The 27,428-nt window shown below is 37.6% G+C and overlaps 1 pseudogene across 1 annotated transcript; it reads right to left on the bottom strand.

Moving 5' to 3' along the window:
• Positions 1-2,216: 2,216 nt before the first annotated feature.
• On the bottom strand, positions 2,217-4,036 carry LOC309857427 (WD40 repeat-containing protein SMU1 pseudogene; annotated as a pseudogene). Its single transcript has one exon. The product of its transcript is annotated as a WD40 repeat-containing protein SMU1 pseudogene (transcript).
• Positions 4,037-27,428: the final 23,392 nt, after the last annotated feature.

The raw sequence follows: 27,428 nt of genomic DNA, 5'->3' as shown, positions 1-27,428 counted from the left end.
CCAACTTTGCATTCTTCAAATTAACTAAACTTGGTTTTTATGTATTTTTAATATATTGCTGGGTTTGTTAATATCTTTAGTATTTGTAGGTACTGGTTTGTGAGAGCAACTCAGTTATATTACTATTATTATTATTATTATTGTGTTCTTGGTACCATGCTTAGAATGGCCTTATTGAATTATAAGGAAGTTTCCTTCTTTTCTTATTTTCTGGAAGGTTTGTGTAATATTGGTGTCTATTCTCAGGTAAATTTTTGGTAGAATATTCCAGTGAAGCCATCTGGTCTTGTAATTTTCTTTGTGGGAAGATTTGAAATTATTGATTCAACATCTTCAACAGATAACAGACTATGCAGATGTTCTCTTTAGAAGTTTATCTATCTAATCAAGATGTTCAAATATTTTGGAATATAATTCATTATATGCTCTAATGTAGTTTACATTTTCCTCTATCAAACATTTTAAGGTCTATAGCATCAATAATAGTGATGTTCTGTGTTATATTCCTGATGTTGGTTATTTGTGCCTTGTCTTTCTATTCTGATTATTCTTGGTAGGAGTTATTGATAATGCTAGCTTTTTCAAAGCACCACTGTTTGGCTTTGTAGACCTGCTTTTTTGTATCATTGTTCTCTTTTATTATACTTATAATTTCATCTTTCTGCAGTTTACTGGCTTTGATTTGCAAATATTTTTCTACATTCTTGAGTTAGATACTTGGATAGTTGATTTTCAGGTTGTTGTGGTTTTTTTTTTGTTTTGTTTTGTTTTGTTTTTTAATATGTGGCATTAAGGCTACAAATTTTCCTTTATGTGAAGCTCTATCAGCACCCCATCATTCTTTTTCTATCGTTTTGTTCAAAATCTTTCTTCACTCCACTCTGATTTCAGTTTTGACCCATGGTTATTTTAAGCATCTGTGTTCATTTACAAAACTTGGTATTTTCTTTTAATTACTGATTTGTACCATATTTCTAGTGTGATAAGGTAATATACTCTTAAAGGATTCAATTCCTTGTTGTTGAGACTTGCTTTTATGGCTCAACATTGTTTGTGGATATATATTATCTCTGCTCTTGAAAAGACTATTATAGCTTGCAGTATAGTATGTACATAAATTAGATTTTGTATGATAATCACATTGTTCATATATCCTTTACAGTAATGGGCTTTTTGGACTTTTTGTTTGTTTGTTTGCTTGTTTTGCTAATTATTGAGAGAACTGTGTGTAAGTCTCCCCAAACGATTATGAATTGCTATGTTTATCTTTTTAGTTGTGCTTAATAAATATGCTTAATATATTTTGAAGCTCTCTTGTTACAAGTATCAAAGTTTAGAATATGTAGATCTTTCTAGTAAATTGAACCTGTTATTATTACAAAATATCACTCTTGATCTTCAAAAATATTTGTTCCCTAAGATCTATATTATCTGATGTTAGCATTGTTGCACCGGCTTGCTTTTGATTAGAATTTCCGCAAAATATTTTTCCATCTCTTTCCTGAATTCCAAATGTAATGTGTTTCCTTTTTTTTTAATTTAAATTTGATTAATTAACATATGGTGTACTATTTCTTATAAGCAGCAATGATTGTGTTTTAATGTAGCCTGAGTTTTTTTCTTTTTAGCTGAAGTATTTAATCTAATCTTCACTTAAGGAAAGTTTATATGTTTGATTTTCTATGTATCATCTTGTTCTTATTGCAATTTGTCTTATCTATTCTATGTTTCTTTTTTCTTTCTCCTCTGGATTAAGTGTTTTGTTTTGTTTTTGTTTTTGTTTTTGTTTTTCTCCAAAAGGGTAAAGTTTATTAACATCTAAAAAAACCAGACCAGCAAAGAGCTACTGAGTATGGGATGGTTACTTATTCACAAATTTTACTGCAGGAGGTATGTTTTAATCACCATTTCAAAAATCAAAGTAGTTTTCTTCTAGAAAGAGCAGTATTTCTTTTTTTTTTTTTTTTTTAAATTTTTATTTTTTATAAACATATATTTTTATCCCCAGGGGTACAGGTCTGTGAATCACCAGGTTTACACACTTCACAGCACTCACCAAAGCACATACCCTCCCCAATGTCCATAATCCCACCCTCTTCTCCCAAACCCCCTCCCCCCAGCAACCCTCAGTTTGTTTTGTGAGATTAAGAGTCACTTATGGTTTGTCTCCGTCCCAATCAGACTACTGAAAACATTACATGACTGCCCCAATTAGAAATAGATAAATGAATACCTTAAAATATATATATAAAAGAGTAACTGCTACTTGAACATGAATTTTCACAAAATTACTCTTATTCCTAATTCAGACAATTGCTTAGAAAAGGTTGCCTTAAAAAAAAAAAAAAAGAAAAGAAAAAAAAAAAAGCAATACATGAATATGTCTTCACTTAAGTACATGCTCTCAAGCAACTTTTAAAAGAAAAGTGGAAATTAGGGTTTCCAGAGCTTTAGGAGTCCATCTTCACTGTAGGTAGCAATCAGGTTCTGATGAGGGTGATGTGCGATACCAATCACATCCTTCTCATGAACTGTCAAAGTTCTCTCCAGTTTGCCAGTGACTGTACTAAAACAGTAGAGCACAAAATCCTCCCCGACACAGTAGATCCATTCACCACGAGGGGACAGGGCACAGCAAACAAAATCCCCACCTTCTCTCTTACCAGAGCTGAAGCTCCTGACAATCTGCCCCTGCATGTTCATGATAACCACGGTATTTGATCTGTTACACACCACAAAGTGCTCTGGATTTTTAGGAAGCAGGATCACACTGTTGACAGTGATATCTGTCCCCGCAGTGCTGTCCAGGGATTTAAAGGTATTTGAACATTCTGTGGTCTTCATATTCCAGATCTTTACAGTGCCATCAGAGGATGCACTAATAATATAATGTCCATCTTGTGTAAAAGTTGCTTCATTAACAAAGGAGGAATGGCCACGAAATTCCTTCAAAGTTTTCCCAGATTTTAAACCATGAATTCTAATTGTCTGGTCAAAAGAGGCACTAAGGATCTGACTGCTATCCTTAGAAAAGCTTAGATAGGTGACACCTTTACTGTGGGCCCTTTCAAATCTCCTTAAACACTGCCCACTCTGAATCTTCCATACCTTAATTTTTCCATCTTGGGCCCCAGTTGCTAACATTTCTGTATCTCTGCTGAAGCACATGCAGAGGACAGCATCATCCATCATCATAAAGTTATCCTGGGCCTGGTATTTAAGATCCTTTCTGATTTTTCCAGTTGTAAAGTTCCAGACTTCTATGAATCCATCAACAGACCCAGTGACCAAATACTGACCATCTGGAGAAAATCGGGCACACTCCACATGTGATTTCTGACCAAACTTAATATGCCTGCTCAGCTGTGTAGGAAACTTTTCTTCTTCCACATCTTTGACAGCTGCTTTGCTTCAGAACAAATCTATGGTCATGCCAGGAGGAAGCAACTCCTGGTGCTGCTGCCACTTCAGGGCCTGCCCCAGGAATGCCATGAGACAAGATGGAGGGACCACACTGACTTCACCAGCTAAGGCCTGGGCAATTGCTGCTCTTCTCTTCTCTTTGCTACTTCCATCTGGGTATGCCTCACGAGGATCAAAATAAGACCTGGCCAAGAGGTTCTCCAAATGAATATAACGCTCTGGCTGGGTTTGTTTTAACATGATCATGGGGTCTGTCTGTCTCAAGAGTGACCTGGCAGCTCCCAATTCACGCAGCTCTATCAATTCCAGAACAACCTGTTCATAGAGGTCAATGAGGGTTTTGTCTGGCAATTTCAGAGACTGTATAGCCTGTAAAACAGTATCCCAATGGCCACTATTAATGTCAGCTACAAAACTCTCAATGCTGTCCACGGTATTCAGAGACACAGTAGTCTCTTCCTGTAAGGTTGCTAGTGCCCGATGTAAACTGTTCTCCTTCAGGTACTGCATGATAAGACGGATCACATCCGAGGACTCGATTTCGATCGACATAGTGCTATCTTCACAGGGACACACACCAGTCCACCCCCAGGCCCAGTCGCGCGACACACCAAATACCTTGTTTTGTTTTTTTATTATCCCATTACCCCCTCTAACATCAGCTACTTTCACATGATTTTACTACTGTTTTCATAGTTGTCTTAAAGATGCAAACAAATGCTCTTGGTCAATTACTGTCTAGTATAAGTTAACATTTTTATCTAATCTTACCAATTCAAGAGACTTAAAAAACTTCGACCCCATTTACCTTATCCCAATTTATGTACTGCCTTATCTGTTTGTATACAGTTTAGCCCTCACAAAACGCCATTGTCATCACTGCTACTGACTTCTAAACCAATACTTTATTAAGAATGAACTGTATGTTTATCCTTTCTCTCACTCTTCATTCTTTTCTGCATCTCTAGGTTTCCTTATGGTATCATTTTCCTTTTCCGTAAAAAAAAAAATCCATCAGTGTTTTCTTTAGTGAGTTGAACAAACACCTTCTGTGTCCTGTTCCACATCACCTCAGTTCTTCTCTCATTTTAGCTCTATTTGTGCTGTTGTTTTTTGTTGTTGTTGTTTTGTCTTGTTTTTAAAGATTTTATTTATTTGAGAGAGAGAAAGTACACAGGAGCAGGAGGGAGGAACAGAGGAAGAAGGAAAAGAAGACTCCCCACTGAGCTCTGAGTCCAACGTGGGGCTTGATCCCAGGATCCTGAGTTCATGATCTGAGCCAAAGGCAGACACTTAACAGACTGAGCCACCAAGATGCCCCTGTGCTGGAAAGTTTTGGTACACACAGACATCTCCTGTCAAGTACCAGCTATGCTCTTCAGCCTTGGTGCTTTTTCTAAAGTCAAGGGAGCTTACTCAGTGTTTATGAAGAAAAGACTTGGGTAATGACCTTGGGGTCTGCTTTCATCCATTCCTGTCAACTTTTTCTTTATGTAAATTGGAATAATGATATTGGGCACAGGCTATTCAATTTTCATAACTTCTTCTTAAATTGATCACTTTAGCTTTATGCAATGTTTCCAGCAACACTTCTTGCCTTAAACTTTATTTTGGTTCATATTTATAGAAACACACCAGTCTTTTTTTGGTTAGTATTTGCATGGTCTCTCTTTTCATTTATTTCAATTTCAGCCTCTCCATGCCTTTATATTTCAATTATGTTTTTATAACAAGCATATGGGTGCATCTCTGACCATTATATTTTGTAATTTCATTACAGTATATTTAGGTCCATATTGTTCTTTGATCTCTCCATTCTACTTTTATTTCAGTCGGCTACCTAAATCTGAAGTTTGTTTTCTTTCCCTAATTTCAAGAAATATTTAGCCATTACATCACTGAATATTTTCCTTTCTGCATTCTCTTTACTATCTCCTTCTGGAACTCAAAAGTATTATGTATTATTTCACACCACTCTCTCTATATTTCAATACCTTGTTCACATTTTTAACCTCAATGTCTCTGTGGACTGCATTCTGGATAATTTTACTGGAATTATCTTAGTTTACTAATTTTCTCTTTGGCGGTATCAAATCGTTGTTTGATATGTCAACTTTGCTTTTAATTTTGTCTTGATTGTCCTATCTGGAAATTCTGTCTCATTATTTCTATAATCTTTTTTATTGCTATTTTATCATCCCTTGTTCCTTTTTCATGTTTTTGTTGATGTAAGCATGAAACTCAGATGGTGTCCATGTGTGTATGTGTGTGTGATCATACTAATAATTAATTTTATAGTCTGTTCCTTCTGCTAGCCTTGTCTAATGGCAGTATATTTACTTGTCTGTTTTCTCATTTTTGTTGTGAGCGTCTCATAGTCCTTGAACTTTACCTGTTGGACAACCTTAAAGCATAGCCTGAATTTGCTTTCTGTCTGAAAGCATTTATGTTTGCTTTTAAAGACTGCATTTTTTTTTTTTTAACCACACATGTTTGACTATATATGAATCTAAGTCATGATCTCATACAAGGGCTAAATTTTGGTTTTGACTCTTCAGGAAAAAAAAAAAAAATTCTCTTTCTCTTCACCTGCCAATGAGGTGAAGACAGTCAAGTTTCATGACTACCTTCTTTTGCATAACAGGTTTTTCCATTTATTTATTTTTCTTATTTATCTTTTCACTAAGGGCTTATCCCTTTGGAATTCCAACGTGGTGTTAGTGTCTTTTATTAGATTTGCCCACATTGAATAAGTCCAGGATTTATCTCAGCCATGTACTTTGTCCAACCCAAAAAATAAAAGTTCAAATTTCCCAATGTTTGTTAAGGCCATCATCTTTTACTGACATCAGTAAAAAAGTGTTATGTTTTTTCTTGAGTATGTTAGTAGTCATCAATGATCTTCATCTAATTCCATTAATTCATTAAAATTTGCAAAATGATGGTATTTTATGTCATCATTCCTTTCTCATTGTTTAGCTGCAATATTTCTATAAAGAAAACATTCCTATTTTGTTACACTGAATAGAGGAGCCAGATTTTGAAGAACAAAAAATACAGGATAACTATTTAAATTTGAATTCCAAATGAACAACAAATAAGTTTTTTAGTATAGTATTTGGAACACACCTTAATAATAACTTATTACTTGTTTATCAGAATTCTAAAATTATGTCTGGGAGCCTTAATCCTGAAATGCATATTCTTCATATAATAAAAATAGGATAAATGCTTGATTCTCTCTTACGTTATCAAAAGAATGAGTTGATTCACTGACAATGATGTAGAAGTACCAGTACATTGCTTTTTAAGTGTTATTAGAAAGAGAGCATCAGCAAAAATTGGATTCTTTATAGTATTAAGAACAAAAAAATCTAAACATTTGAAAGAAAATAGGCTGGCTTTTCTAAGTATGTTAAAAGTAAAGCCAGAAAATAATAACCAAATTGGAAACAGAAACCCCAAGTCATTGAACATCTCTATTTCCTTCAAGAGTAAATGGTTTTTGTAAATCCCCAATTACCTGCCATTTTACACAGAGTACAAATTAAAGTATTTACACTACCCTCTAGACCAGCCTATAATGTCTTCTACCCTTGCCCATTTGGGCCAGTTGTATTTCCTGACTCAATTCCTGTTGTTTTCCACCTGCTCGCTCTTCTCCAAGGACACGAGTCTTCTTGCTGTTCTTGGAATATGGCTAACATACTTGGGACTCTTACAGGCTAGTCCTTCTGCCTGAAACATACCTCTCCTTATTAATCATGTGGTTAACATCTTCAGATCTTTCAAATATTTGCTCAACTGTCATCTGCACAATGAGCTTTACCTGACAGTCATACTTAAAATTGAATCTGCTCTCACCAGGCACTCCCAATCCCTTTATCATGTTCTGATTTTCCACTTTTCCATAGCATTTACGCCTTTGAACATTCTGTATAACTTGCCATTTTGTATTTATTTTTATTTCCTGTCACCTCCTGGAGGTAGCAAGTCCGTGAAAGCTGAGATTTTCTGTTTTATTCACTATCTTCCAAGTGCCTAGAACAGTGCCTGGCATATGGGAAACTGTCACTCATTTTTAAAATTTGTTAAACTAATACATAAACAAACACATGGATAATGATCATTCAGAATTAAGAATTCTGAATTGCATTAAAAACATAAGTGAGAATGAATTAAAGAAACCCAAACAGGAAAAGCACACCATATTTTACATTTTAAAGTCTGTGTTTTTTGAATTAACATGCCCCAAAGACAGGTACAAAAGCATGGCTGCTGATCCACAAAGGATTATTTCACTTCTAAAGCCATCAAAGCAAAGGGGGAGGGGGACTATTTCTAATAGTTTGTTGCCACAGGGGATCTCCAAAGCCCAGTTTGGATAAATCAAATCAAACTTCAACAGCACAAGGCACCAACTATAATTCTCAGGACCCAGGGATGTTTAAGGCACACTAATTTGATACAAAATAAAATCCAGGCCACTATTTGGAATAATACTCATGAAATAATGTTTCAACACAATTCCCATAGCTCTTCACTTCTTCACAAAGGATTTTTTTTTTTCTATTGCATATCTCAATTTTCTAAAGGTTTTTCTTTCTATCCCTGCCTCCCTCTGACTCCCCACTGATATCTGGCCAGATTAGAAAGTGGTAACCCAGGGACTTTAACAATTCAAAGAATAAATCAAAATGTCATGTGCATCTGAATTCATCCTGGTAGCCCCTTCTCTCTTATCAGGCCCAACAGCCCTGGAAATGGAATAGCAAGAGCTGGCCATGTGGGGACCAGGCAGGTGGACACAACTCTGATTCACCAGCCTGCCATCACTGTAGCCATTAGGGTGCCATGAGTAATGGCCAAGGTGCATGTTTGTGATTTGGCCTTTATTAGCTTTTGAAGGGAATTGTGAATTTATTTTATGTCATTTATCACCTTTACATTCTACATTTGAAAGAAGTATATAGAATCATTGTAAATCCATTTCCAGGGCACCTGAATAGTACAGTCTGTTAAGCTACCCGTTCTTGATTTCAGCTCAGGTTGTGATCTCAGAGTCATGAGACCAAACCCCACATTGGACTCTACACTTGGTGCAGAAACTGAGTTTCTCTCTCTCCCTCTCCCTCTATCCCTCCCGCTTGTGCTCTCTAGCTCTCTCTTTCTCTTTAAAATAAATAAATAAATAAATAAATAAATAAATAAATAAATAAAGGTATGTTTTAAAAATCCACACTTCCAAGAATAGACTTCAAAGACTAGAAATCATGTGTGAGCTGATGTCACTGCTCTGTTAAGTTTCCCCCCTGTCACAGGAACCATGGAGTTATTTCAAGGGCCATCTCTGTCTTAGATGGGGCAATTTGAATGGGGTACTTGAGCGCTGTGCTGCACAGGAAAAGGCAGCAAAAATGGAATAGGTTTGGGTAAAGGAATCCTGTGGGAATGAAATCATTATTCTGGTTCCATGGAGTATCAACCCATGTACATGGAGTGTGCCAGCACATAACTGGGGATTTTTTATAAATGACTTTCTTCAAAAAGAGGGAATAGGAACATAACCCAGGATGTTAGTACGTGCAAGCTGCTTTTATATAATCTGTTACCAACATAACAAAGAGGCCCCAGGAGCAGGTCTTGTTCATGTTAGACTAGAAGGTGAAGGTAAAACAGAACAAGGAGGCTCTTGAAAAGAACTGAGTCATAACACCCGATGAGCCCTTTGTTCACGGCTCTAAGAATGATTTTCCCCCTAGTACATCCCTTTCTCTACTCAGGAAGGAAAGAAGGGAGGGAGAGAGGAAAAAAGGGAAGAAGGAAGTAAACCAACTTTAATTGATCCAGGCAACATGAGGGTGTTTTACAAAAATCATTTCATTTACTTTCACAGTTGCCTTGGGACATCAACATTACCGACCCCATTTCTTCGGCAAAAGAAACGAGGCTTGCTGAGATGAGTGACTGGCCCAGGATCACGTAACGAGTTGGTGAGAATGCTCACATTTGAATCCCAATCTGTTTGCATCCAAACCTAGACTTCTTTTTCTGTTGTTGTTCTAAGAACCACAAACCAGCATTTTCTCCTCACTGTAAAGGTCAGATGCTTCAGACCAAAAGTTATCTTCAACTGCATTCACTACTTTGACCCCAAGGTTTGCTATTACTGTTTTTTTTTTTCTTATAATTGCTTCTATACCTTATTCCTTTCAAATTAATCTTATTACACTATTTGTGTGAATGAATTTTCACCTATGCATTCAACCATCACGAGGTTCAGAGAACACTGTGAGTGTTCTTCCCACTCTTGCCCAAAATCTCCCTGAAATATTGGACAAACATGGAGTATCACAATTTTATCATGAGACATGGGACGAGTGGACAATATTATCTCGCATGTAGGCAAATGCTGTGTTTGTAAGTAGCATGAGGAGAGTCACAATCCCTGTGTAATCTCAGTCAGGCTCTTGGATTAGCATTCCAAAGCTTGGGTGAATGCATCGTTGACAGGTACATCATAGTTTTGGAGTGTTTTCTGAAGTTCCTCAGCATGGGTGTTCTTTTGCTTTTTCTCAGAACTTAGTGGAGGAGCTCAGTGGTATGACTGTATCACTCAAGACAGGTCAGGTTCAATCCTGGTGACAATTCTTTCAGTGGCATGAACAACAAAGGGTCATATCTCTGCCATACTACACATCCTTCACAGGTTCACTAGGAGCTCTGTTTCCCATCACTCTACTCTTTAACTCAGGTAACAGAGCAGCCACTATTGGAGACATTGACCATTATTATGGTGGAGGAGAAAGGAGAGTGTGAAGAACACTGGATTCAAAGCTTTTGCCTGGGTAAAGCACACGTCGCCTTCACTCACGGTCTTTTGGTCAAAGCAAGTCAAAGGATCACCGCTATCTTCAAAGAGTGGAGGAAATATAATCCAGGCTTGAGCTCCCCCAAAAAAAACTTGAAGAACATGGTGGATCTCACTAATGACTTCCTCAAGGAGCTTACAGCCTTTGTCCTCATCTTCTTGGCTCATGTCAGCCTATTGGCTTTTTCCCTCTGCTCTTCTTGACTTGGAGCCTTACATTAGCATGCTTGGACTGCCATAACTAAATATCACAGACTGGCTGACTCCACCATCAGACATTTATTTTCTCACAGTTTTGGAGGTTGGAAGTCCAAGATCAAGGTGTTGGCGGTATTGGTGTCTGTAAAGATCTCTCTCCTTGGGCTCCCTTTTCTTTGTGTGCTCACATAGCCTTTCCTTGATACCTCTGCACAGAGAGAGACAGAGAGGAATTGAGAGAGCCTAGAAGTCCAAGATCAAGGATTCAGTCTCTTCTGGGGTCTTTGGCCTTAATTTGCACATGACTGCTTTCTCTCTGTATCTTCATGAGATCTTTCCTCTGTGTACACATGTATCTGTTGTTTCTCTCTGTGGGTCCAGACCTCCCTTCTTATAATAGGACACCAGTCATATTGGACGAAGGCTCTCCCTAATGACTCTATCTTACCTTATTCAGCTCTTTAAAGGTCCTATTTCCAAATACACCCATATTCCAAGGTACTGGGGGTTAGAATGTCAATATGAATTTGGGTGAGACAAAATTCAGACCTGAACAGTCCCTCACTCAGCATCATTATTCATCTATCCAGTGGGGATCTGGTCCATGTTCTGCACAGGAACTATGAAATCGTTATTACATAGCATTTGATAGAACACCTACGGGCACCACTTGGTCTAGGCTGGCACTCACTGCCTATAGGGCCAGCAAATCACATAGGTCTCCATTTTCCTGGCATACTGAGAAGCTGATGGAACTTGGGTGGCTGGACACACTGGCTTCCCCTTTTATGGTGCAAGTATGAGAGCGGTCTTACATGAGGGGAATAAACACTGTGGCTTATGCATTAAGCAGTATTGACTTTTGCACCAGATGTTTAGAAGAATGTTAGGATATGCCAGGAAGTTAGTAACTAAATTTGCTTGGTGCAGGAGAGCCCTGGTCCAACTAGACTAGACTATCCTCATTGCTTAATCCATAACAGCCAGTTAGAAACATACATCTAATTCCATTCTGCCACCCAAAACATGCCAGTGGTTTCACATTGCTTATAAAAATCTCTAACCATCACCTTGATGAAAGTAAGGTCTTAATCATGATCTTCAAGACCCTCTAAGGACTAACCCCATCCACCTCTCCAGTCTCCTCCCAAATGCCTTGCCCCTCGCTCATTATGTTCCAGGAACACACTGTTCCCCTTCAATTCCCCTGAACACCTTGCATTGTCTTGCCTTGATGCTATCATGCACAGTGGTGTCTGGACCTCAAACGCTCTTCATATCGCCAGTTCTTAGGCTTTACTATCACTTCCCTGTTGATTTTTAAACATTCTACTCATCAGATCCATAGTATTAATCAATATTATAATAGTAATTGTAGTTACAAACACACACACATACACTTGCATGTTATATGATTTTTCTCTCCAATACTTGATTCTCCGCTACATCCCAGCATACAGTGGAGCACCTGGCACACATGTTAAGCAATAATTAAGATAGAATTTGTGTAATATTTGAGGTCTATGGGATCCTTCTTTTAACACCATAAAATGTCATGCAGATATCAGCTGTTGTTATTTCTATTAATCATCTGAGCCATACTTGCTGAAGACTATTTCTAGAATAGGACAAGTCATGAGAAGAGGGGAAAACAGAAAGGTAAGGCCAATGTTACAAATTCTCTGCCGATGCAAATACTTGCTAAGCCCCAACTCTTCCCAGTGGATAGGTCGCTGAGACTGTGTTGCCTGATAGTTAAGGTATTATGGCCACACAACTCATGACCCAACTGAAGCCAATGGCCAATCACCAATAGTGACACTTAATAGTGATACTTAATAGAAAATGATGGCTGAAGGGAATCCACAGATTTAGCAAGGGGCTGGAAGGAGAAGGAAGAAACCAAGATGTGTAGAGTACCTGCTGGGTATCGTTACTTCATCCAGTCCTCAGGTACAGGAGCTATGTATTATGTTGCCCATTTTACTGATGAGGACACCAAGCAATGTTACGCACTCCTACCTTAGAACACTCACCCAGGATGTGGTGGAGTTAAGACCTAACCCAGGTCTATGTAATGTGAAAACCCATATTCTCCCCAGTGCTTTTTGATCCCCACAATACCTAGTGACACTTTGGTTTAGAAAGCATGTTCACATACGTTGTCCAATTTCATTCTCAACATGGTCATTTCCCTAAGGGTTAGGGAAGAATCAAATCTCAATGTCTACCCTCACTTCTACCAGCTAAGTGTTCAGAGGGTCATGATCCCCCTCCAGCCAGCAGCATGTCAGATGGCCCAGATCCCAGTAATGGAGGTCCCATTTTCCCACCCCCATCACCTGAACCATGATCCGCTTCCATCTGCATCCATTGAAGGCTTTTTCAAATGACTAACTCAGAAGTCTCCAAGATCTTTCTCCAAGAGACTTGCTAGATGCCTCTAAGAGGAGAATATTTGATGTGGGCTCAGTAGCGTAACATGGAATGGAGCTTCTCTGTGGTGGATTACTAACTGCCCTTAGACTACCACCCAGGTGCCACCCCACACATTAGCCTGGTCCTGCAGGCTTTTAGAGAAACAGGTACTTCAGGTACTTCTTGAGATCGGTAAGTTTTCTTCATCTAAGACTCATGGCCAAGTTAGAACCAGAGAGAGAATGGAAAGGAGGGAAGGAGACAACAGTTCATGAGGTGTTTTTTTTTTTTTTAAGATTTTATTTATTATTTGAGAAAGAGTGTGAAAGAGAAAGAGCATGAGCAGGGGGCAGAGGGAGAAGCAAGCTTCCGGCTGAGCTGGGAGCCTAATGTGGGGATCAATCCCAGGACCCTGGGATCATGACCCAAGCCAAAGGCAGACGCTTAACTGACTGAGTCACCCAAGCACCCCAGGAGATTTCTTTACTAGACTGGAGGAGGGGAATTGCTTAAGGAGCAGAGCTGATATCTGCTTGTTGGATATTTGGAGGATGTTCACTCATCTGCAGGGAGCTGCGCCAAGGTTTCCTCCTTTAGGTCAACACTGGCACAGAAATAATCATTATTAAGGTTCATGAGAGTTCAGTGTTATCAAGCTATGGTCACAAAAAGTTTCTGGCAGTCAACCTGTCTTCTCCTTCCTTTTTTAAAATTACAGTTTATTTTGTTTTCACAATACTCTCCCCTGGTGAAAATCTGCAATTGCACTTGTGGACATAAATCAACTAGATAATGAGGTTTAACAAAACAGGCTTTGGACCTTGCCAAATCAATCAATAACTGAGCTTCAAGGTGTACTTTGGAAACACTTGTTTGGGTCATTCTAGCAAAAACAACAAAATCCAAGCAGATTTCAAGAAAGTTAATAAAGAACTTGAAGTGAGTATATTCATGCACCACAGAGCCAACCCAAACAAAAAAATGATATGAAATAAAGGAATAAGAATCCCAGTCCTAACAAAAAAGCAACGTCACTGGCTTCTGGTGGGTCGCTCCTCTATCTTTCCCACATCATTGTAATATCTACATTGTTTCAGATCCCCTTGGAATTTGCCTCCCATTCCCTGCCATCGACTTGGTCTTTCTCCTGGAAGACAAAATTTACTGTTCCCGTCATCAGCCCATGGAGATCCTTCAATATAGCTTTTACACATCCTCTTGATTTTCCACCCTTTGGTTATCTCCAGGAACCACTCCATCCGGACTACCTCCCTTCAAACCAAAAATCTCTGAGGATCACTTCTTCCATTCATGTGCCCTGATCAGATCACTGTGAAGCCACATTCCAGCTTTTTGGTGTACCACTTACCCATGATACAGAATGAAAATTCTGCTTAAAATATTAAAGACCTTAGATGCTAGAAGCTATGTGAATAACCTATGGAGCATGGTAAGATTATGGTATATTCAAATCTGGTATTTGGATCCTGATTCTCAGTCAAAAAGTACCCTTATTTGTTCCCACTTGAGGCCCACTGTAATTTCTGGACACAGTGGAATGGAAAACTCAGACTTTGCTAGGATATATGCATAACCTAAAGACCACAGAACATTTTGCCCCAAGCTAACCATGGTTGAATTAACCACATTGCCTCTCAAAAAACCTCTAAGGCAACCTCACACAGAACACATTTGAAAGCCTGGCACCAACTATTCCATGCCACCTCTGCCTCAAGCCTGACACAAGGCATTTTGCCAAGTGGTGTTGGAAAAGGCATTCCATAAGCAGGATCGTTTTGCATGGTCAACTCTGAGAAGGAAAATTGGAAACTGTAAGAGCCACTTAGAAAAGCAGATCTAATTGGGAGACCTGAAATGTGGCCAGGTCAACTGGCTTCCTACACCATTCCTAAGGTTCAAGGATTTTGGCTTCACTCTCATCCAACTGGCACCAGCTCATAGAATACAGGCTACTTACCAGCAAATCAAGGAACAGACTTACTCTTCCTGCCCCCTAAAAGGAACAACTGCACCTGAACAAACTTGCAAGGTTAGGTTCTCATGTGGTTTCTGAAAACCTTCCTCAGCCCCCATGCCTAACAATGGCCAAAGACAAATCTAACCCAAGTTTTCTGGCCTCTGGCCCACCGCCCCATGTGACAGCTCTTTGCACCTAGCTGACTAACCCTCATCAGTTAGGATCCTAACAAGGCCTGCTTCAGGACAGGAAAGAAAAGTTCTCACATATCTCTCATTGCATCTATGCTAGCTCCTTTTGCACCTGGGATCTCCTTGGGGGCCTCTTAATCGAAGTCTGACTAAGCCTGACCTTGCCTTGGTTTACGAGCATAATGAAATCACAGCCCCAGGTGGGATGGCTGCAGGTGCACTTGCTCGACCATTCGGAGCCTTGTTATTTCTGTAATTTGTCACATGCTGTCTCCTGCTTGGGGTTGTACTTTACAACCTAATGAATGCGTTCTCTTATTAAGACAAATCTTGTCCATGCCAATCCAATTAAATCTATAAAATTACCCTGGAAATTTTAGAGTGCTGAGATGTAGCTGTTTTTCTTTCTTTTTTTTTTTTCTTTCTTTTTCTTTTTTTTCTGTGTGTGTGTGTGTGTGTGTGTGTGTGTTTGTGTAAGTTATTGGGTCAAGACTCATTATGATTTGGGAAGCAAACAAGGTGATGGAAAGAAGATAGATGTCAGAAGACCTAAGTTTTATTCCAGTTCTGCTATGTGATCTTGAGCAAGTTTCTTGTCCTTGTGGGTGTTGGTCTCTTGACAATAAAATTAATGGTTTGGGCACATTCATTCAGTAATACCTTTTCATTCATTGAGTTACCCGACTGCATTCCAGACATCTGCATAAAAACTCTGCTGGGTGGATGCAATGTTGTCAATTGTGCAAATACAATCACTAGACTCTGGTGATTCACCCAAGGCCAGACAGTGAAGATGGGGATTTGGCTCCAAAACCCATCCATATACTACCCAAATCGATAACATATCTCTTTATAGACTAAATCTTAGGGGAAATATCTGGAAGTAGTTGAGTTCATATCACACCACAAGACTGACTTCTATCAATAGCTCAGTTACTATCTCAGAGGTCCTAGACCAGTTTATCTTCTCATTGCCAACCACTGTCACAGCTAATCTTTCATTCTTACTCAGATCTCAGAGAATTCAGGTTAATTCCTCTAAGACACAGACATGAGGAAAACTAAATTAGAGCAAATTTTGTTATGCTTTTATCTAAAAGTAGAGGTGACAAATAATTCATTTCTCTGGACAAAATAGGTAAATGCTGGTCCCAAACAGAACCTCATACTATTGTTTATAGTATCCACCAAGCACTAGGCTTCACCAATCAAAGCAAATTGTTCAATGAAAAATGTGATCATAAATAAATTAAGGTGGGGATGTGAATGGGTGCAGCCTAGTGGAGGATCCTCAAAAAATTATACATAGAACTACGCAACAACCCCACTTCTGGGAATATATCCAAAGGTAACAAAAACACTAACCTGAAAAGATACTTACACTCCCATGTTCATAAAAGCATTATTTACAATAGCTAACACATGGAAACAACCAAAGTGCCATCAGTGGATGTATGGACAAATGCATCAATCCATAAATCAATAAATATATGGATAAAAAAGTTGTAAGATATAAAGTTATGAGATATGTATCTCATAGCTTCTTTATCCATATACATGTGTGTATATATATATATGTAATATGTATGTATATATACATATGTAATATATTTATATATTATTCAACCATAAAAATTTAGGCCATCCTATTCCTTTTGACAACATGGGTGGACCTTGAATGCATTATGCTAAATGAAATAAGACAGAAAAGGACAAATAATGTGTGATTCCACTTACATGGGGAATGTGAAACAAACAACAAAACTCATAGAAAAAGAGATCAAGCTAGTGCTTACTGGATACAGTTTGTGGGAGGACAGGGAACTGGAGAAAGAGGGTCAAAAGAAAATAATTTCTAATTATAAGATAAATTGGTACTAGGGCTGCGACATGCTACATGATGACTATAGGTTAGGATATATAGGGAAGTTGAGAGAGAGAATCCTAAGAGTTCTCATCACAAGAATTTTTTTTTCCTTTATTCTTTTTTCTTTCCTTTTTATTGTACCCACATGAGAAGATGGATGTCGGTTAAACCTGTTATGGTAATCATTTCACAATATATATGTAAATCAAGCCACCATGCTGCATATCTTAAATTTATTCAATGATGTGTTAATTATCTCTCAATAAAACTCTCAATAAAACTAGAAAAAAAAAACCCAACTGCTGATTAATTGAATCAAGAAGGTATATACTCTGAGCAAAAGACAACCATGAGTTTTTTTAAATGTCTGCAGTTACATAGGAAATTATTTTTTCCCAAAATATATAAAATATAAATTCTATAGACTATAAATAGTGCCACAGATTTATTTCCTTTCAAAAACTATGATCACTTTCTTTTGTAAAACGTGGGTGAATAAATCTGATAAAGATAATCTTTCTGTGGGACTTTAGACAATCAATATCCTGTATAAAGTCTGCATATCTGAATTAATAAACTGAAATACCAATAAAATGTCAACAAAGTCTCACAATGTACACAATAAAACCTTGCTAAATTATGATATGCTACTTTGGTCTCTGTGCAAATTAAACAGAGTTGAAAAGGCATTTAGCTTTGTTTTACAGTTTGCTAACCAAAGGGATAATATAAACAAAATTTCAGAGGGAAATGTTTAACCAATGTAAGAGAACTATTTTCAAGTATTATAATAGCCTCCATTTACATAAAATAATTAAGTCCTGATTAAGAAAGAATCTTCTTTATTCATTAAATCAAGGGTGCGTTGTTAGAATTTAGGATTATTATTGCTGTATTTTTGTAAGTCCTTAAAACTGTATTTCTTTTAAATCTCCTATAATTCTGATTATTCACTAATTTACATAAAGAAACTTCTAGGTCATCCAAAATAGTGATATAAAATAATAGCAGGTGCACTATATTTTGCAAAACTAATTTGACAATGAAAAATGTACTAATTGAAATTATTAGACTATGCCATTTCAGACTATTTCTGTTGAATTTTTCCACCAAGGTAAACATACTTCCTAATTTTGAATAATATATTTGTTTCATTAACAAGGTAACACTCATCATTAATATTTTGATTTTAGGTATGAATTTTCACTCTTGATTTTCTTAAAATAACTCTAATGTGCTTATAAGGTAGGAAGGAGGGGCGCCTGGGTGGCTCAGTAGATTAGGCATCTGCCTCAGCTCAGGTCATGATCCCAGGGTCCTGGGATCAAGCCCCATGTTGGGCTCCCTGCTCAGAGGGAGGTCTGCTTCTCCCTTTTCCTCTGCCAGTCCCCACCCCAACACTTGTGCTCTGTCTCTCAAATAAATAAAATATTTTTTTTAAAAAAAAGGAAGGAAGAAAGGAAAAAAGGGAGGGAAAGAAGAAGGGAGAGATGGAAGGAAGGAGGGAGGGAGAAGAGAAAAAAAATGGAAAAAGAAAGAGCATATGGCAAACTTAGCCTATATTCTTAATGAAAAGTACATTTTCCTGGTGGGTTCCCAATGGCAAATTAAAATTCAATTCAATATCTAATAAAATTATGAAAGTCTTTGATTTTCAGGAAGACAAATAAAATGAATAGTTCAGTAATTATTTGTTCAAGAATTTAATTCCAACAGTAAGTTGTCATTACTTGGAGAGAAAAAAAAAACTGTTCTTCACAGAGAATTTGTCTTCTTAAATAAAAAATAAATAAATAAAAAGAAAATAATCAAAACTTCTTTATTTACTATGGTAAAAAACTAAAACAGAGAAAAATAAACAAACAAAAAAATTCAGATCAATGATATATAATGCCAGCACCCAGATGAAGAAATAGAATGCTACCAACACCACAGAAGCCCCCATGTACTGAATCCCTATAAATGCCCAATGTATGTTCCTCAATGCTAACAAATACCTTTATTTTTTTTTAAGTAACACTTGTATTTGTTTATAGTTTACCACCCAAAGCATACAGTTGCCTGTTTTATGAACTTCATTTTAATGGGCTCATGTAGTAGGCACCTAGGTGGCTCAGTCAGTTGAGCAACCGTCTTTGGCTCAGGACATGATTCCAGGATCCTGGGATCCAGTTCTATGTCAGGCTCCCTGTGGAGCAGATAGTCTGCTTCTCCCACTGTCCCTCCCCCCACTCATTTTCTCTCTCTCTCTCTCTCTCTCTTTCTCTTAAATAAATAAAATCTTTTTAAAAACGGGCTCCTATAATATATATATTTTTGTACATAACTTCTTTAATAGAAATTCTATTTCTATTAAATTTCTATTACATGAGAATTCCACTTGTGCCATGTCCTTTCTAATACATGGTATTATCTGCCTTTTATGTGTTCACCATTCTAGTGGCTGGATAATGAAATCCTCTGCTTTTAATGAGTGTTTTCCTGAAAACTAATGAAATTGGGAAGCTTTTCATACATTTACTGGCCATTTGGAAGTTTACAATCCACCTGGAATTATTTTTTGTATATGCCCTCAGATAGGGATCACATTTCCTTTCCTTTGATATGGACATTCAATTACTTTGACAGCATTTATGGAAAAGACCATCCTTTCTCTGTTTTTCTGAAGTGTTATTTTTATCAAGAATCATTATCCAGGGCGCCTGGGTGGCTCAGTGGGTTAAGCCACTGCCTTCGGCTCAGGTCATGGTCTCGGGGTCCCGGGATCGAGTCCCACATCAGGCTCTCTGCTCAGCAGGGAGCCTGCTTCCTCCTCTCTCTCTTTCTCTGCCTGCCTCTCTGTCTACTTGTGATCTCTGTCTGTCAAATAAATAAATAAAATCTTAAAAAAAAAAAAAAAAAGAATCATTATCCATATACATATGAGTCTCCTTTTTATACTATTAGTGATGTTGTCTAAACATTGATCTTTGTGCCTATATATTAATCTCCCGATTACCATATATTGCAATAATTCTCTCATTTGTTTTTCTTTTTAAAGTGTTTTTAGCCCTTTGGAAGAATTGCCTTGTCAAGTTCCACTGAAAAAAAGAAATAAATAAATAAAACCTGGTAAGATGTTGAGTGGGATTGCATTGATCCAGGGTCAGTGATCCGTGCAATTAGACGGTGAGCTATTGAGAAGACCTGGCAAATTCCAGGTCATCACTCTTTAAATCCTCTCCAAAGGTGTCTCATAGTTGTGTGGAAATCCTGAACATCATGTGTTGGGTTTATTACATCGCATTTAATCTTTTAATATTTATAGATTATGTCTTGTAATAATTAGTTTTCATTTTCTGTTTGTTGCTATATTATAGAAATGTAATTTCTGTATTGACCTTTCGTTTAGCAAATGCACTAAACTCATTATTGACCTTATTAAATCCTATCACTTATCCCAGCAAGGTTGTCAAACTGCTAAGGAGCCTCCAACTGCAGCTCTGAGAGGGGTCTCAAAAGATGAGCTCAGCCTCTGGGTTTCAGCCTCTGAGGTTCTGGCCCTTACTGTCCTGTCAACTCCTTCAAGCAAACATTTTTTTAAGGAATTATGCAGCTTTTTTTCTTGCCCTCAGTAAAATGTTTGTTTCAAATTACCTAATCCTCCATTACTAAAATTAATCTCAAAGTTACTTAATTTGACCAACTATAATTCAAATTGTACATGCAGAAAGATTCTTCCCATTAAACTACTCTTAGAGTAGAACTCTCCCTTAGGTCTAAAAGCTTTATTAAATTAAGAAATGGAGTGGGGGAAGAATGAAGAATATTGTAGAAAATTCTTTAAAAAGCAATTTCTGTAACATTTGTAATTGGTTAAAAGGTAAAAAAAAAAAATCCCTTTATAAAAAGAAAATTATTTTTCCTCCTTTGTGATATAGACATTATTTTAATTAATGAAAACAAAACTATTGTGCTCATGAAAACAGTAAAAGTCAATCAATGAGTGACTATTTGTTCTTTTTTTAATTTTTTTTAAATTTTTTATAAACATATAATATATTTTCATCCCCATGGGTACAGAAATGTTGAAAATAGAACTACCCTATGACTCAGCAATCGCCCTACTGGGTATTTACCCTAAAGACTATTTGTTCTTAAAGCACTATTCATATATTTGGTGTAGGTGCCAGTGGTTCAATAGTTATGTTTTTAGTTTTGTTTTTGATTTTGATTTGTCTATTTACCACCCTAGGCATGGAATTTAGTCTGATTTTTATTTCTTAAAAATATTTATTTCTATTGCTTGTAGTTAAACCAAATGACACATTGCTATTATATTAACAGCAGAATAGTCCAACAATATGCATAAACACACTCAAGAGATTAAGAGGAATCCTACCATATTTATTTTCCTTCATGGCTTGGGTCATTTAATTCAGATTTTCAATACCAGAAGGTCAATTCAATTTACGTGAATATTTCTGAGAAAGACAATAATTAGATAGCCATATTTTACTGGAGAAAATTTGTAGAAAATTCAATATTGCTAGCTTTATCTAGATACATCTTGAAATGCTCAAAACACAGCTGGACTCTTTAGATAAAGCAAGGAGAGTAAATAGCTGTTTTTATGGGACATTTCCTTATAAAGAAAATAACAAATTTTCAAAAATCACATATTTGCCCTGCCTAACTATTCTAGAATGTGTCAAAGCTCTGAAATTAATTTTCGAAAGAGTCATAATATACACATTATTGACAAAATAGGAGTCCAGGGGGCCTTTCTTTTAAAGCCAAAGAAATGTTAATCAATGGCTTTATGTGAAAGGAGCTGAAGAAATCAATATAAGTTGTATTAGGAATAAATAAAGAGTGAGCAGGGTCAATAATTAGGACAAGGTAGAGGTATACAAGGGCAGGGAGCCCTGATGTGTCTGGAGAATGGCTATAGCCATTCTCGGAGGTTGAACAAGACACCCAACCAGAGGAAGTCTGGGGCAGATAATGGGCATCACTGAATCACAGTTCACATGATGACCTGTGCCAATATGTGATAAGGGGTAGAGGATAAAACCTGGATACTAAAGAGATCAAAATAATGGGAGATCATTGTGTGACTTATCCACTTGGAAACAAATCACCCAGGATCATGGCAGGGACATGGTGAGAGAGAAATATTTGGAGTCAGGTGCCAAAATCATTGATAAACAAGGGAGGACAACAACAGAGCCAGAAGACAAACAAACAAAAACAGTAAAGCTAGGGAGAGAGTGTAGCCTAAGCCTCAAGAAAGAGGGAGTTAAGGTTTCATTTACATTTTTCCATAAAGGTGAAGAGTGATGGTCTGGAGTGGAAAGATAATTTTCCAATAAAATAAAAAGTATCTCAAATTTAGGCAAGACATCTCAAAACGGGTACTATTCGAAGAAGTGCTATCCGGGAGGGGGTTTGGGAGAAGGGGGTGGGATTATGGACATTGGGGAGGGTATGTGCTTTGGTGAGCGCTGTGAAGTGTGTAAACCTGGTGATTCACAGACCTGTACCCTTGGGGATAAAAATATATGTTTATAAATATAATCTTAAAAAAAAAAACCAAGACAATTATACCAAAAAAAAAAAAAAAAAAACAGCTTCTTTGGGCGCCTGGGTGACTCAGTTGGTTAAGCCACTGCCTTCGGCTCTGGTCATGATCCCAGGGTCCTGCATCGGGATCTCTGCTCAGCGGGGAGCCTGCTTCTCCCTCTCCCCTCTCTGCCTGCCTCTGCCTACTTGTGATCTGTCTGTCAAATAAATAAATAAAATCTTAAAAAAAAAAAAAGTTTCTTCAACAATATGATAGTAGAAAAGACCTTTATTTAAACCACCTCCTAACTTTTTAAAGAAAGCTACAAACCTCCCCAAAGACAAACAGTAGCCAGGTCAATTGTACCAGGCAGGTGACCTCTTATGTTAGCAATAATACAAGAGAACAAATTTGATGTCACCTCACATATTTGCTAAATTAGGTTTTCACATGTCTCTTAGAGTCAGAGATCTATAAGCAGAAGTTTTATCTACGGTAACAAGCTGTCTGTCCAGATGGGCCCTCCCAGGGCAGAACTGCCTTGGCAACATCACCCTTCTTTCAGCAATATTTATTAAATACTCATCACATGCCTGGCACTGGGCTAGGCTTTGGGGATCCAAACGTGTTGCCATGCTAGCGGTGTTGGGGGTAGTTCTTTGCTTTGCTGGAAGTCAATATTTCCATTACTTTTTTTGGTCTCTCAGTAGGATATACCTACTTAGCATTTAGTAATTAGAAGAAAGGTTAATGAGCACTGAAGCTGAACAAAAAGAAGTGGGAGTAGTAAGGAGTCTCTCCTCTAAGCCAGCAAGCTACGTCCCACCAGTCTTCGAACGGCCAGCAATAAGATAAATGGATTTGCCTTCCAAGAAGAGTAGCTTGTTTTTGCCTCTTGGCCTGAGAAGCAATAATAATTTAAATTAATTAAATTAATTAAACATTAAATTATTAATAATTTAATTAAATTAATTAAACATTAAATATTAATTTAATTAATTAATTAAACATTGAATTATTAATAATTTAATAATTTGATTAAATTAATTTAAAAATGTTTACTGTCTGGATCTTATAAAATAATTCTACCTAAACCTGATCTACACCGGGGCAAAACATGATGAAATAAACATGTTCCGGGGCACCTGGGTGGCTCAGTGGGTTAAGCCTATGCCTTTGACTCAGGTCATGATCTCAGGGTCCTGGAATCGAGCCCAGCATCGGACTCTCTGCTCGATGGAGAGCCTGCTTCCCCCTCTCTCTCTGCCTGCTTGTGATTTCTCTGTGTGTCAAATAAATAAATAAGATCTTAAAAAAAAAAAAACAAAGAAACATACATGTTCCATCCCTCTTGATTTCAGTCCCCTGAACTTGGACAAGATTGTATAAAGGGTGTCGATAAATTCCAGATTTGGCGATTTCCCTCCCTAGTGCACGAGAAACAAATTTTGCTTCTTATGTGTCACGGAGTTATTCTTCAGCTATCATAATGTCATTAACTGTCATTTTTCTTTGGCAGTTTAGCTTTCATTACATTTCCAGGCCAATTTCATCAGATTTTTTGGACCTATAAATAACACTGTTCTTCGGGAGGACTTCTGTAGATTCTGCTTCTCGTGGATCACAGGTAGTATAATCTAACTTAGGGATTGATGGGTATTTTGTGTAAAGTGCTGAATAGTAAGCATTTTTGGCTTTTCAGGCCTGACAATGTCTTTTTTGAAACCACTCATTGCTGCCGGAACTACTGAACTTTGTCACTGTAATGTGAAAGCAGATACAGAAAATTTGAAAATGAATGGGACAAGTGTGTTTCAATAAAACTTTAATTATAGAAACAGGAGGTGAGCTGAAATGGCCCACGGGCCATAGCATGTCAAACCCTGATCTAATTTGTTCTTTTATATTCCAACTCAAGTTCTATAAATATCTATTTATTTCCATTTGCTATTATATCCACTTTCAAAGGAAGGGAACTGTCCTACTTCTGAATAAACTATGTATTAGAGAATCCAATCAATCAGCTAATATAATTTGGGGAAGAAAAATAACTCACCGAATTGGCAGATGTAAACGAAACTCAGAACTGTTTTTCAATTTTGAACTTTTCCAGTGACTGTAGTAGCCTTAAATTTAATCCCCAAGGGTCATGCATGCTCAGGTACAGCTTTCAAGCAAGCAACTCCTCATACCCGTATTTCCTGTTGGACTCTGACTGCACCCTTCTTGAAAGGAAGTCTTTGTTTGAGACAGTCCATGTTTTCACTGAGGCTTTCAGCTACTGTCTTTGAGTAGTGAGTCACCTTGCAAATCTGAGGATGCCACCTTCTACCTGGAAAACAGGGCTGGTCAGAATGTCCCTGAATGCTGTTTCTTTCAGGGAACAACTCTAAACGTTTAAACAAATTGGTCATCTGACTAAAATGAGGTCCATAAAATCTTCTGAGGCACGTTCCTTTTTGATGGATGGACTAAAATGAAAGCGATTTCAGAGTCAACTTCAGCAGAATAATGCATTCTGTGTTTCCAATCATTAAAGTTGAAATTAAAACAGGTAGCATTCTGCCTCAGTGTTCTTGAGATTTAACTCTTCAGAGGTCATAATTGATACACCTTATTAAATAATGCAGGCCAGAAAACACTGCCTTAATAGAAGTGAAATGTCACTTTGGGTTTGAATTGATTTTCTTGCTTCAGGACCTGTCAGGTTTGCAAATCAGAATTGCCTTGTATTTGCACGTCTGAAGGAGGTTGGCTTTCCCAGGGTTAGCTTAAAAAATGCAGATTGATGGGAAAGGTTTGTAGTGGGTCAGTATGGAATAGCCTTCTATGGGGGGCTTGAATTATTCATGAGCATCCATGTGTTTTGTGTTTCTTGCTTAACACTGTGGAAGGTGGGGGGCAGGAAAAGAACGTAGCCAGCTGCACACACACATTCCTTCTTGAATAAGGTTAGCAGTTAGAGGAGGCTGGGGGTGGGCAAGGGTGGAGCCTGGATCTAATTTTACAGGAATTTGAGCCAATAAACCTTGAAATGGAACAACTGGTCAACAGCTGAGGATATCCAAGTTTTATGTTACCTATGGTTCACTTTTGACAAGCTGTGTGCTCTTCAAACAAAGGCCAAAGGGGAAAAAAAAAAAAAGCAACAACAACCACCACAAAGCCAACTGTCTGTCTTCTGATTGTGCATATAGCTATTATTTGGGGCTGTCTCTGACTTTGCAGTGGGCTGGCTGCTATAGATGGACAAGCACACAACTGGCATATGGACCTAAGATTCAAAAGAGCTCCCCTTCCTGTTGGGTCAGTTGTTCTGAGTATGTGAGCTAGCATCTCTGAGGTGCAGGTTCTGCTTCTATAGAATGAAGCACTTCTGGCTTTTTAAGTGGTTTTCAAGTTTGGGGAGATACAGAGAAGAGGCTGAGCTTTCCACTGTCCCAACTTGGTAGAATTGGTCTACCAGTTGGTAGAATAGTTGAATAACAATAGGGAAATTGGTATTTCCTCTGATCCCATTCTCCAAATATCAAGGGTGAGAAGCCAGGAGAAAGGCAGAGCTCACCCTTCTCCTAATCCCCCCCCCAACACTCCTTCTCCCAGCCCCTCCTCCTTCTGCCTGTGGTTCCCCAACTTTGGGTCTTAATACAATTTCTCAGCTCACAACCTGGGAGTTCGTTTGTCTTCAGAGGAGTCCCAGAGTGAACCACAATGAAAAGGCTCTATTTTCAGGGACCACCTCCTGCCTTCAGAGGAATCCTGCGTGTGTACACTACTTTTGAGAGCGGCGAGGGAAGGAGGGAATGAGGAATGGTACAAAGTGAAGAGAAGGAAAGATTCTTGGATAAATGCTATTGTGTTGGACCTGGAGCGCTGCAGCTAAAACTCAGGTCTTAATTTTGAAGCAAAACCAGACACACAGGATTATACCAACATCTGAGGGCCTAAAGCAAAGTTCCAGTACCTGTCGTTTCTCACCAAATAAATGCTTTTAAGGAACCAGCTGGCTCCCCTATAGCTAATGGTCACCTTATTAACAAAGAAATGTATTTTCATGTCAAGGAGGAGTTGTCCTTTGTCATCTGGGCTTTTATTTTGTCTAGGACCTGGACAATGACACAATATATATACATATATATATACATATATATATATATATATATAAGCAATATATATACATATATATACATATAATATATACCTATAATATATATACATATATGTGAAAATATATATAGTATACATACAATATACATAATATAAATACATATATTTATATAATGTATATATAATTTTTTTCTGACAAAAAGAAAATATGCCACCTTTTACCACTTCTTATAGAAAAGATATCCAAGAAAAATATCCAGGGAAAAACCCTGCTTTAGCCTCAAATATCTGTGTCCTTAATGCTAAATGCAAAAAGGTGATTTTATGACCAGGAAAGAAATGTCCAGATTTCAATTCTTTTTTTTTCCTTGCTGTTAATTAAGGAAGGCAATGAGGACAGTGACCTTAAAAGTGTAACACTCCTTGGAGCAGGGAAGAAATAATGACTGCCCTCAAGATAGCCACTGAATGGACAAAGTATGCATTGATTATGCATGCAATTTCCCAAAAGTTTGTTATTTTACAAAATTGAATTCTTTCCTGCTGAAGTCCAATGCTGAGTAATTAAATACAGACTGTACTTAATTTTGTCACAGAACAAATAGCAGAGGTTATGGAAAGTGTTATGGCTCCGCAGTCATTAATATTCCACTGGTGTTGGAATAGATTAGCAAGTGAAGAACACAGCAGGTTAGGATTATACGAATCTATTCAAACCCCACATAATGAATGTGAGGAGTGATTTGAATGTCTAATGTCAGTCACTCTGCAGAAAGAGACAAATTCTCATGCTCATTCCCAAGGCTTTTTGAAAGGGCTGTTTACTTCAT

This window comes from Mustela nivalis (assembly GCF_964662115.1).
Source record: "Mustela nivalis genome assembly, contig: HAP1_SCAFFOLD_698, whole genome shotgun sequence".
Taxonomy (NCBI): Eukaryota; Metazoa; Chordata; class Mammalia; order Carnivora; family Mustelidae; genus Mustela; species Mustela nivalis.
Note: the sequence above shows the minus strand (reverse complement) of the source record. Positions and strands in the feature narration are given on the sequence as shown.